Below are 13,489 nucleotides of genomic sequence, written 5' to 3' on the forward strand. Positions count from 1 at the left end.
TGGGCTTTGCCCCCGAGATGAGTCCGCCAACGGATTAAACTCTTTGGCTGGAATCCCAGTGGCAAGCCTTTTCAGGGGAACCGTGTGCAAACCTAGTGGAGGATTCGGGCCGTTTCAGATCACGAGTGAAGGCAGTGCCAGCAGCAACGAATCCGATTGGAAAGACGATCTCAAGTTCATCATCCCAGTTGGTGTGTTCATCTTCTTGCTGGGGTGTGCGGGATTGATTTACCTCTATCGACAGCAGAAGAAACTCTCCGCACAGGAGACCCACAAGGAGGTGGAGAAAGATGACAACGGTAGAATTGCACAGACAATACAGGTAAATCGCACATCCGAAGCGGTAAATCCACAGACAATCAAGGAAGGATATTTATCGCTAGACACCACAACGAAGGCAACCAGACACCACAACGAAGTACCCGAAGCCGATTGGTCAAAATTGATGTCTGTTTATAGAACGGTTGAAGTGCACGTTGGGGGTTAGCAAGGCGTAAAATAGAACTTCTCAAACGCAAACCTGTGAACTACGAGCCACTGCCTTCACGAAGCAGCAACCGGGTGACCATTGCGACGGCTTGGCGGAAGTCGTTTTAGCGGGAGACTCGTAAGACATCCAGGAGGCTATTGCAGTGGGTCTAACTTGACTCACTACTTTTGCTTACACGTTGCGCTACGTGGATGAGGAAGCGTAAGTACTTAGTAATTACTTGAGTTAATTATATTTGAATACACAAATATAATTCAAATCAGATAAGACTCCAAGTAGCTAGTTTAAGGTAAAATGAGAACTGTATTGTTTGTGAATTGGTCTTCCTCCTAAATCTGCTAAAACTGTTTATCATCTATGAAAGGGGTTGGCAGCGGCTGGCTGTCAGGGCCCCGCTAATATGCACGTCTCTGATTGGTAGAAAGATGCTGCTTTCTACTTTGGGTAGGTGTGGACCACTCATTGTGGTGACCCACTTCAATGTATCCATTGGTGTGACTTACACCAAGGTGAGGAAGTATCTAAAACTTTTAACAGATATTTATCTGTTAAACCATAAGTGACAATTGTCATGCACAAGTGACAGTTGTCACTTGTGACCGTTGTCATGCACAAAATCACAAGTGGCTTGTAGCCACTTGTGCGTGTAACCCCGTTACACCATCCCCCCTTAAGGTTAGACGCGCGGGGTCTCCGCACGTCAATCTCTGAATTGACCATTCGTCAATTCTCCGCGTTTGGAGAAGAAACCCGCGCTCATTCAACGATGACCGTGCCCCAAGAAAAGAAGAATCCGAAGTCGGTGGAGAGTCATCTCTCCATCGATGACTACTTCGAGCGCCAAAAGGCGAAGTATGGCGACGTCGTCGACTTTGACGACGACGGTGAAGACATGGAGGACGAGAAGGACTCGTCCTCATGGCGCAGAGACTCAGTGTCGATCGAATCGCTCGACCCTCATGCTAAGAACATTCGCCCGCGTGAAGGGGACGAATCGGACGCTTCGAGTTCGAAGCGTTCGCGAACTGAGAGTGATACCCCACTCGCTTCCGCTGGGGCTCTCAGTTCTCCGCGCGCTGCGCCTGCAGCGCACGATCCGTAGATGCCGTCCGCGTCCGAGATCTCGGACCGGTATGGGAACTCGGTACCTCCGAATGAGGTGCCGCTATACGTATGCAGCGCCATCAAAGATGACGCCGTGGCTGCCGAGCTGCACTTTGATGCGGAAACGCATCAAAGGCGCGATTATTACATCGGACTCTTCCATGAGCTCCGATGGTTTCAAAACAAGAAGGCATCTTCTCGCAGTAAAGTGCCCGAGTGGCAGGCACTTTGTCAAAGTTGGAACGCTTTTGTTGAGAACTTCAACAAGAAGCCGAGTGCTTACCGTGATCGGATTAAGCAAGCGCGTGATCGCTTCGACACGTACTCGAAGCGTGGAAAGTTAGAGCAACTCCACGTTGCTGCGGAGGAGGCTAATGTGCCGTGCGCTGTGCCCGAGGGCTTTCAGTGCGCGAAGTGCTTCCCAGGCGCGGTCCGCTTGAGCGACCGCGACCTGAACGGGTACACGTCATTCCGAGTGCCCGAGAGTCTCAAAGAGCTCCGTGCTAAGCTCTTAGCACGTGAGGGTTCGGGCGCTAGCGATGACCGCAGCGCTCGTACTACTTCCGCTGCACCAGCGCGTACTGCTCTTCGTACGCCCTCGCCATTTCCGGAACGTCCTCCAGCAAGACGTTCCGTGGCTCCCATGTATCTTGATGGGGAGGAAATCCTCTCCAACGAATACGAAAACGAACCCCTTGTGGGTTCGTTTTCGGGATACTATGGTCAACAATTCGCTCAACAATCCAGCGGGTTGAGCCGCGGGCGTCACGGATCGGCGGTGGCGGGGGTGGGAACACGCCCCGGGTGTGATCAGCCCCGGGCTGATCAACACGCGTCTATCCACGACCGGGTGACCGCCGTGGAGCGTCTGCAGGGCGCTGAGTTCGCCGCCCTGCAACAGGAGCTGGCGAACCAGAAGGCCCAAGTCGCGTCGGTCTCGCAGACCGCCTCGAATATCCAAGTCGAGTTGGGGACCCAGATGAAGGGGTTGCTCCAGCGCGTCCGCGCGCTGGAGGAGAGGTTGCTCGTCGCCGAGGCCAATGCTTCCGCTTCTGCCTCGGCTCCTGCCGAGGCTTCGGGTCAGCCGAGCTAGATGGCTCGTGCTGCAGGTATGGCTTCAGCCGTCCGACGTAAAAGGTCGGATGGAGGCGCATGCTAGACGGTATGTCTAGCGTGTAAGCGTTGCCGTGCGGTGCCAACACAGTGAACGGCCCGGTGAAGCGCGGAGCAAGCTTGCTTGCTCTGAAATCCGAAACCGCATGCTTAGGCAGGTTTTGAGTAGCTAACAAAACCAATGAACTAACTTTGAATTCATTTGTGTTGCCTCTGCCCACATTGTCTGCGTTCAGCTTCTGTTAATCAACAGAAGCTGCTATTGCATCTTGGACAAACCGAATCACGGCTTGTCTTTTGGTGATGAAGCTGATTGCATCCGAGCTGAAGTCATTCAGCTCGCTCTCCGCTAGAGGCCCGGCCTCTGCGTGGTTCTTCGCGGTGCCTGCGCCCTGCGCAGACACATGTGGTTTGTTCGTTGTTGCAGCTGACACTGTGCAAGTGTCAGCGGTTTTCTGCGGCTGCTGTATTGCAGTCGTAGATCCTCCCCCACTTAAAGTGGGAACCATCACTCCGAGTAAACTCGGTAGGCGTGGATGCCGCATGGCATTCACGTAGAACGGTATATGCCCGGTCGAGGCATGCGCTGAGTTATTGATGGCAAACTCTGCCATCGATAAGCACTCGCTCCAGTATTGGAACAAGTGAGCGTAGCTCTTCAACATATCGACGAGCACGCGATTCACACGCTCGGTTTGACCGTCCGTCTGCGGATGATCCGCAGTCGACATTGAAAGCTGGCTCCCAAGAAGTGTAAACACTTCTTGCCACAGGTGTGCTGTGAAGCGCGGGTCTCTGTCCGACACGATGTCGGACGGCATGCCATAGTGTTTGAACACCATGTCGACGAACAGACGGGCCGTCTGCTTCGCGGTCACTTCTGCCGGCACCGCAGCAAGATGAAGCTGTCGACGAAGACCACAACACCGGTATTCCCTCCGCTATCCGGGGTGAAGACCAAAGATGAAGTCCAAAGATATGGACTTCCAACACTCCGACGGAGTCGGTAGTGATTGTAACGGAGCCTGCGCGAATGGCGCAGGCTTTACGCGTTGGCATACCTCGCAAGCACGGATGTACTTGCGCACCCACTTGTACTGGTGGTGCCAGTAGAAGTCGCGCGTGAGAAGGACGTATGTCTTCTCACGTCCGAGATGTCCCGCAGTCGGGGCATCATGATATTCGTACATGATCCTGAGTCGCAGGTCATGATCATTCGGCACGAAAACGCGATCCGCGTTGTCGTCGACTGCATTATAAAGAAGCAGTCCGTCGTGCACCCAATATCGGTGTGCACGCGCACGAAGGTGCTTGGGCAACTTCTGACGAGCCTTGCCAGAAGGTGTTGTGCCATAGGCCAGCAAGAGTTTCGCGTCCGCGTCGTGCGCGTACGCGGCCTTCACGTCGTCCAACAGAGACGATGTGGGTTCGCTCGATCGCATGGCGTCAATGGCATTGACGTCAGCAGCTTCTGCATAGTCCGGCCGACGTGATAACGCGTCGGCCACTACATTCAATCTTCCGGGTTTGTATTCGACCCGGAAGTTATACTCCGCAAAGAATGAGAGCCATCTCGCCATTCTTTGTGATATGTGTGGTGACCTCACTGCAGTGCGCAGTGATGCATGGTCGGTGTAGACCACAAACGGTCTACTTCCAAGCAAATACACTCGGAACTTTGCGAGTGCGTATTTCATGGCACGGAGTTCCTTGTCATGTACCGGATAGTTGCGCTCAGCTGCCTTCAGCTGACGCGATTAGTAGACGACACGATCACGACCCTCGTGATCGTGCTGCATCAACGCGCCTCCGATCGCGAAATCGGATGCGTCGCACACTACGTGAAATGGGCGATCTTGGTCAGCCACTGCCAAGATCGGCGCCTCAGTCAAGCCCCGCTTGATTGCATCGAATGCCTTTGGCAATCGGTTGTCCAATTCCACACAGCTTCTTTCTTAAGAAGTTGTGGCAGCGGGCGGATCTTGCCCGCGTAATCCTCCACGTACTTGCACAAGTACGTGGCCAAGCCAAGGAACTGCCTCAGTTCCTTGACACTTGAAGGCGTTGGCCATTCATTGATCACTCTGACCTTTTCCGGGTCAGGGCGAACACCATTTTTCCCTACGAGACACCCGAGGACGGGTATCTCGCTTGCCCCGAAGATACACTTCTTCAGGTTCGCGTAGAGCTTATGCTTTCGCATAAGCTCAAGCCCGGAGATGCACCCTGTGCATCTCTACGTCGGTCTTCCCGTCCACAGCTCGGCTGTGGATGAACACATCATCGAAGTAGCTCGGTGCGAAGTCGCGCACCGAGCGCAACAAGTGCGTCACGCACCTGTTGAGGGTCGCAGGGGCGTTCTTAAGATCCTGCGGCATTACTAGCAATCCCCAGAGCATGCCGCTTGGCGTGCTCACTGCCATGAGAGGGATATCGCTCTCACACATTACGATCTGATAGAATCCATCACGCAAGTCGAGAGCGCTGTAAACGGTGCTCCCGGCCATCGAATCGATGATAACATCTTTTCGCGGTATCGACGTCTGCGCCGGTACCGTCGCATCGTTCAGCTTGTTATACGCATGAACGATGCGCCATCCCCCCTGTGGCGTTTTGACACAGAACGTCGGAGCACTGTGCGGGGGCTTTGATTCCCGCACTTGTCCTGCTTTGCGACGACTTTCAAAGAAGTTGTCGATTGCTTTTACTTGCTCTCGCGGCAGTGGCCACTGCCGCGTGACACAGTACTTCGTGCCCGGCACGAGATCAATCTCGTGCTGAATGCCCTTATCCTGCGGAAGCTCCGCAGGAATCTCTTCCGGGAGCACGTCTTTGTACTCCCTCAATAATTCGTAATCGGGACTCGACTTCAGCGAGTCCCAACCTTGTTCCTCGAAGCGCTCTCGCTTCGTCTTCGCACTGAGAGTGTCTTCACTCTCAGTGGTATTTCCCATGATGCGCTGCCTCAGCTCTTCGCTCTCGCTCTCCATTCTTTCGCTGTTCGAAAGAACGCAGACCTGCTCGATGCGTCCATCGTGCAAGTCGCGCGTGAAGCGCTTCCAACTCATGGCTGGAAGCGAAGTCAACTCCGACGTCGTCGTCGGAGGATTAGCGAGTTTCATGTCACGATACTGGAATCCGGTGCGCGTCAAGACGCTTAGCGTCTCGACGTCCGGCATCACCACCTCAGTCTGCCCAGCAGACCGTTCTCGTTGCGTCTCGGTCCCGGACCGAGACTTGTGCAGCGTTCTCCGCAGGCGCCGTCTTCTTGTTGTGCGGAGCCCGGCTCCGCACAGTTGTTCTTCTGGTCCAGGCCCGGCCGTGGACAGTCGTTCGCCGGCGGACCCTGTCCGCGGGCGTGCGGTATCAAGCCCGGCTTGACCGCATGTTCCTTCGTGCAACCCGGCTGCACGGAAATGTGTTCCTTCGCCAGCAGACCCTGTCTGCGGGTGCGCGGTATCAAGCCCGGCTTGATCGCATGGCGCTTCATCGTGCAGCCTGGCTGCACTACAGCATGCAAATTGCGTCAGTGCGGTACGTTTGCAACCGTCCGCACTGTTTGCAGCGTCAACTCCCGGAGTTGATACGCCTTCATCACTTCGACGCCATTCATTGGCGGAGCCCCTCATGACCGAGGGTGCGTCGGCTCCCGGAGCTGACGCGTCGTTGTCGACCTGACCTCTTCGGGTCAGGGACTGTCCCTTACACACTTGAATGTGGGTATTGGTTCCCGGAACCAGTACATCTTTTTCTTCCGACGTCGGCTGCATTGCCGGCGTTGGTCTCTCTTGTTCGCGCCCTCGCGCATTTCTTGGGCACTCCGGGACAGCAGCATTAAGCGCTGTCTCGACTGGTGAGCCGCGCGCACCTGCTGGTGCGTGCGCTGCGGTAACAGGGCCATCGCTCTCTGTTCCACTGTCGCGGCCGAAGCGCACGAGCGTGCGCTTCTTCCAGTCTATCACCGGATCATGCCGTGCAAGCCACGGCATGCCCATTACCACGTCGAACTTATCGTCCAGGTCCAGGACGATAAAGTGTTCGACAAACACTCGTTGTTTGTACGAGAAGCGCACGTTCACGACGCGCTTCTCGGTCTTCACGATGGCACCTGTTGCCAGTCGTACCTCCAGAAGACTTCGAGGTACATTTACCTCCTCGAAGTCAAGTCTCGGCAGGCTTCGTAGTCGAACAAAGTTGTTCGACGCGCCTGATTCTACCAAGGCTCGAAGAGAGTCACTCGCTCTCTTCGAGTAAACCTCCAAGATGACTAGGTTCGGCCTGCCATCTTGTTTCTTGCAGTGAGAGCTGGTCTCACTGGGGGCTGCAGTCCTCAGTGTCGCGTGCCCGATGTCGGCACGCGCGACTGCATTACCAGTAGGGCGCCCCGCGCCTACTGGATGTTCGCGTTTTTTGTTAGTCCGCGGCGATGCCTAGCATCGCCACGACGGCCACCTCCAGGGGGCATGGGAGCTGTGCACTCCCGTGCAAAGTGACCGATCCTTCCGCAACGGAAGCATCGCACGTTACCTCCCTGCTGCTGGTAACCAGCAGTTGTTGCATTCGAGAGGTCCATTGGTTCTGGACCTCCCGGCCTCGCTACCGGGCGCGGTTGCGGCCTCGGCACGTTCACATGCAGTTTAGCCTGCCACAGTCTAAACGCTTCTTGCGTTGCGAGAGTAATCGCAGCTTCGAGAGTACTCGGGTACTCTCGGAAGAGATAGGTCTTCACGGGTCCATCTCTAAGTCCCTTCATGAACGTGACGACCTTTGTCGCCTCGTCAATTAGATTAGTCACGATATTTGAGACCAAGTATCGTGCGCGCTGCTCGTAATTATGGACGTCATGCTTACCCTGCTGAAGGTCGAGGAATTCCGCCCTCGACCGGAACTCATTTTGCGGGGGCTCAAACGCTTGTCTGAGCTCCTCTTTGAATGTTTCGTACGTGCTGAAGCACGTAGGATCGGAGAGTCGGCGTCCATACGCCCAACTACTTGCGCGTCCGCCAAGACATGACATGGCGAACGCGACCTTCGACAGCGGGTCGACGATGCGTCGAGCCGTGTCGAGTTCGACAAGCCACCGGAGGAGAGGATCGCCCTCTCTTCCCACGTAATTGCTTACGCTCAATTTCAATGATTGAGCATGCGATGTCGTCCCTGACGACGCCGTCACTGAGGAAGCAGCATCACGCTGCTCCTTCGTGATGAATCCCAGAGCAACACCATGTTGCTCCGTCGGCGATAGCGTACGCAGCATCGTAGCTATCGCCGCTTCTCCAATGACTGTTGACAGTCGTTGGAGGGCTTCCCACTCTGGGTCAGACAGGTGGGGGCAGTCCGCGCGTGCAACATGCGTTGCAGGCGTATTGGAGCTCTCCATGGGCACCTCCGTGCTCATGTGGTTCTCGGCTCCGCGTTCGTACAGCTCGTACGAACGTCAATCAGTCGATCGTTGGACGGACTACAAAGTGCTACCAGGTGTAGTGGGTCTAACCGGCGCAGACGCCGATACCGCGAAAAGATGTTATCATCGATTCGATGGCCGGGAGCACCGTTTACAGCGCTCTCGACTTGCGTGATGGATTCTATCAGATCGTAATGTGTGAGAGCGATATCCCTCTCATGGCAGTGAGCACGCCAAGCGGCATGCTCTGGGGATTGCTAGTAATGCCGCAGGATCTTAAGAACGCCCCTGCGACCCTCAACAGGTGCGTGACGCACTTGTTGCGCTCGGTGCGCGACTTCGCACCGAGCTACTTCGATGATGTGTTCATCCACAGCCGAGCTGTGGACGGGAAGACCGACGTAGAGATGCACAGGGTGCATCTCCGGAAGCTACTTGAGCTTATGCGAAAGCATAAGCTCTACGCGAACCTGAAGAAGTGTATCTTCGGGGCAAGCGAGATACCCGTCCTCGGGTGTCTCGTAGGGAAAAATGGTGTTCGCCCTGACCCGGAAAAGGTCAGAGTGATCAATGAATGGCCAACGCCTTCAAGTGTCAAGGAACTGAGGCAGTTCCTTGGCTTGGCCACGTACTTGTGCAAGTACGTGGAGGATTACGCGGGCAAGATCCGCCCGCTGCCACAACTTCTTAAGAAAGAAGCTGTGTGGAATTGGACAACCGATTGCCAAAAGGCATTCGATGCAATCAAGCGGGGCTTGACTGAGGCGCCGATCTTGGCAGTGGCTGACCAAGATCGCCCATTTCACGTAGTGTGCGACGCATCCGATTTCGCGATCGGAGGCGCGTTGATGCAGCACGATCACGAGGGTCGTGATCGTGTCGTCTACTACTAATCGCGTCAGCTGAAGGCAGCTGAGCGCAACTATCCGGTACATGACAAGGAACTCCGTGCCATGAAATACGCACTCGCAAAGTTCCGAGTGTATTTGCTTGGAAGTAGACCGTTTGTGGTCTACACCGACCATGCATCACTGCGCACTGCAGTGAAGTCACCACACATATCACAAAGAATGGCGAGATGGCTCTCATTCTTTGCGGAGTATAACTTCCGGGTCGAATACAAACCCGGAAGATTGAATGTAGTGGCCGACGCGTTATCACGTCGGCCGGACTATGCAGAAGCTGCTGACGTCAATGCCATTGACGCCATGCGATCGAGCGAACCCACATCGTCTCTGTTGGACGACGTGAAGGCCGCGTACGCGCACGACGCGGACGCGAAACTCTTGCTGGCCTATGGCACAACACCTTCTGGCAAGGCTCGTCAGAAGTTGCCCAAGCACCTTCGTGCGCGTGCACACCGATATTGGGTGCACGACGGACTGCTTCTTTATAATGCAGTCGACGACAACGCGGATCGCGTTGTCGTGCCGAATGATCATGACCTGCGACTCAGGATCATGTACGAATATCATGATGCCCCGACTGCGGGACATCTCGGACGTGAGAAGACATACGTCCTTCTCACGCGCGACTTCTACTGGCACCACCAGTACAAGTGGGTGCGCAAGTACATCCGTGCTTGCGAGGTATGCCAACGCGTAAAGCCTGCGCCATTCGCGCAGGCTCCGTTACAATCACTACCGACTCCGTCGGAGTGTTGGAAGTCCATATCTTTGGACTTCATCTTTGGTCTTCCCCCCGGATAGCGGAGGGAATACCGGTGTTGTGGTCTTCGTCGACAGCTTCAGCAAGATGTACCATCTTGCTGCGGTGCCGGCAGAAGTGACCGCGAAGCAGACGGCCCGTCTGTTCGTCGACATGGTGTTCAAACACTATGGCATGCCGTCCGACATCGTGTCGGACAGAGACCCGCGCTTCACAGCACACCTGTGGCAAGAAGTGTTTACACTTCTTGGGAGCCAGCTTTCAATGTCGACTGCGGATCATCCGCAGACGGACGGTCAAACCGAGCGTGTGAATCGCGTGCTCGTCGATATGTTGAAGAGCTACGCTCACTCGTTCCAATACTGGAGCGAGTGCTTATCGATGGCAGAGTTTGCCATCAATAACTCAGTGCATGCCTCGACCGGGCATATACCGTTCTACGTGAATGCCATGCGGCATCCACGCCTACCGAGTTTACTCGGAGTGATGGCTCCCACTTTAAGTGGGGGAGGATCTACGACTGCAATACAGCAGCCGCAGAAAACCGCTGACACTTGCACAGTGTCAGCTGCAACAACGAACAAATCACATGTGTCTGCGCAGGGCGCAGGCACCGCGAAGAACCACGCAGAGGCCGGGCCTCTAGCGGAGAGCGAGCTGAATGACTTCAGCTCGGATACAATCAGCTTCATCACCAAAAGACAAGCCGTGATTCGGCTTGTCCAAGATGCAATAGCAGCTTCTGTTGACTAACAGAAGCTGAACGCAGACAATGTGGGCAGAGGCAACACAAATGAATTCAAAGTTAGTTCATTGGTTTTGTTAGCTACTCAAAACCTGCCTAAGCATGCGGTTTCGGATTTCGGAGCAAGCAAGCTTGCTCCGCGCTTCATCGGGCCGTTCACTGTGTTGGCACCGCACGGCAACGCTTACACGCTAGACATACCGTCTAGCATGCGCCTCCATCCGACCTTTTACGTCGGACGGCTGAAGCCATACCTGCAGCATGAGCCATCTAGCTCGGCTGACCCGAAGCCTCGGCAGGAGCCGAGGCAGAAGCGGAAGCATTGGCCTCGGCGACGAGCAACCTCTCCTCCAGCGCGCGGACGCGCTGGAGCAACCCCTTCATCTGGGTCCCCAACTCGACTTGGATATTCGAGGCGGTCTGCGAGACCGACGCGACTTGGGCCTTCTGGTTCGCCAGCTCCTGTTTCAGGGCGGCGAACTCAGCGCCCTGCAGACGCTCCACGGCGGTCACCCGGTCGTGGATAGACGCGTGTTGATCAGCCCGGGGCTGATCACACCCGGGGCGTGTTCCCACCCCCGCCACCGCCGATCCGTGACGCCCGCGGCTCAACCCGCTGGATTGTTGAGCGAATTGTTGACCATAGTATCCCGAAAACGAACCCACAAGGGGTTCGTTTTCGTATTCGTTGGAGAGGATTTCCTCCCCATCAAGATACATGGGAGCCACGGAACGTCTTGCTGGAGGACGTTCCGGAAATGGCGAGGGCGTACGAAGAGCAGTACGCGCTGGTGCAGCGGAAGTAGTACGAGCGCTGCGGTCATCGCTAGCGCCCGAACCCTCACGTGCTAAGAGCTTAGCACGGAGCTCTTTGAGACTCTCGGGCACTCGGAATGACGTGTACCCGTTCAGGTCGCGGTCGCTCAAGCGGACCGCGCCTGGGAAGCACTTCGCGCACTGAAAGCCCTCGGGCACAGCGCACGGCACATTAGCCTCCTCCGCAGCAACGTGGAGTTGCTCTAACTTTCCACGCTTCGAGTACGTGTCAAAGCGATCACGCGCTTGCTTAATCCGATCACGGTAAGCACTCGGCTTCTTGTTGAAGTTCTCAACAAAAGCGTTCCAACTTTGACAAAGTGCCTGCCACTCGGGCACTTTACTGCGAGAAGATGCCTTCTTGTTTTGAAACCATCGGAGCTCATGGAAGAGTCCGATGTAATAATCGCGCCTTTGATGCGTTTCCGCATCAAAGTGCAGCTCGGCAGCCACGGCGTCATCTTTGATGGCGCTGCATACGTATAGCGGCACCTCATTCGGAGGTACCGAGTTCCCATACCGGTCCGAGATCTCGGACGCGGACGGCATCTACGGATCGTGCGCTGCAGGCGCAGCGCGCGGAGAACTGAGAGCCCCAGCGGAAGCGAGTGGGGTATCACTCTCAGTTCGCGAACGCTTCGAACTCGAAGCGTCCGATTCGTCCCCTTCACGCGGGCGAATGTTCTTAGCATGAGGGTCGAGCGATTCGATCGACACTGAGTCTCTGCGCCATGAGGACGAGTCCTTCTCGTCCTCCATGTCTTCACCGTCGTCGTCAAAGTCGACGACGTCGCCATACTTCGCCTTTTGGCGCTCGAAGTAGTCATCGATGGAGAGATGACTCTCCACCGACTTCGGATTCTTCTTTTCTTGGGGCACGGTCATCGTTGAATGAGCGCGGGTTTCTTCTCCAAACGCGGAGAATTGACGAATGGTCAATTCAGAGATTGACGTGCGGAGACCCCGCGCGTCTAACCTTAAGGGGGGATGGTGTAACGGGGTTACATGCACAAGTGGCTACAAGCCACTTGTGATTTTGTGCATGACAACGGTCACAAGTGACAACTGTCACTTGTGCATGACAATTGTCACTTATGGTTTAACAGATAAATATCTGTTAAAAGTTTTAGATACTTCCTCACCTTGGTGTAAGTCACACCAATGGATACATTGAAGTGGGTCACCACAATGAGTGGTCCACACCTACCCAAAGTAGAAAGCAGCATCTTTCTACCAATCAGAGACGTGCATATTAGCGGGGCCCTGACAGCCAGCCGCTGCCAACCCCTTTCATAGATGATAAACAGTTTTAGCAGATTTAGGAGGAAGACCAATGTGACAACTGTCACTTGTGCATGACAATTGTCACTTATGGTTTAACAGATAAATATCTGTTAAAAGTTTTAGATACTTCCTCACCTTGGTGTAAGTCACACCGATGGATACATTGAAGTGGACCACCACAATGAGTGGTCCACACCTACCCAAAGTAGAAAGCAGCATCTTTCTACCAATCAGAGACATGCATATTAGCGGAGCTCTGACAGCCAGCCGCTGCCAACCCTTTCATAGATGATAAACAGTTTTAGCAGATTTAGGAGGAAGACCAATTCACAAACAATACAGTTCTCATTTTACCTTAAACTAGCTACTTGGAGTCTTATCTGATTTGAATTATATTTGTGTATTCAAATATAATTAACTCAAGTAATTACTAAGTACTTACGCTTCCTCATACACGTAGCGCAACGTGTAAGCAAAAGTAGTGAGTCAAGTTAGACCCACTACAGTCCACTTCATCGTCATCCTCCTCGCCGTCGTTGGGATCCTCTCCGTCCTCGCTGTCGTCCTCTTTACCCTCCTCTGCATCACGTGCGCGGGCTCGGCAGGGTTGATGCTCGTTGCGATGCTCACGGCCAATGTGCTTTGTGAGGGAGTTTCGAATGTTGTAGCTGCTGTCGCAGTAAAGGCAGGGAAATGTCCCTCGGGTAGTGCACGCAGACTTGTGTTCTCTAAGGTCGCGGCGAGAATAAAACATGTGCATGCAATTCTTGCAGTCGTGGGTTTTAAACAGAACAACCTCCGTTGCATTTGGCTTTTGCGGAATACCTATCACCCGTACGTAGCAGTGAAGACGGATATTCTCCTC

This window comes from Phytophthora cinnamomi, assembly GCF_018691715.1.
Source record: "Phytophthora cinnamomi strain GKB4 chromosome Unknown Contig53, whole genome shotgun sequence".
NCBI classification, from domain to species: domain Eukaryota; phylum Oomycota; class Peronosporomycetes; order Peronosporales; family Peronosporaceae; genus Phytophthora; species Phytophthora cinnamomi.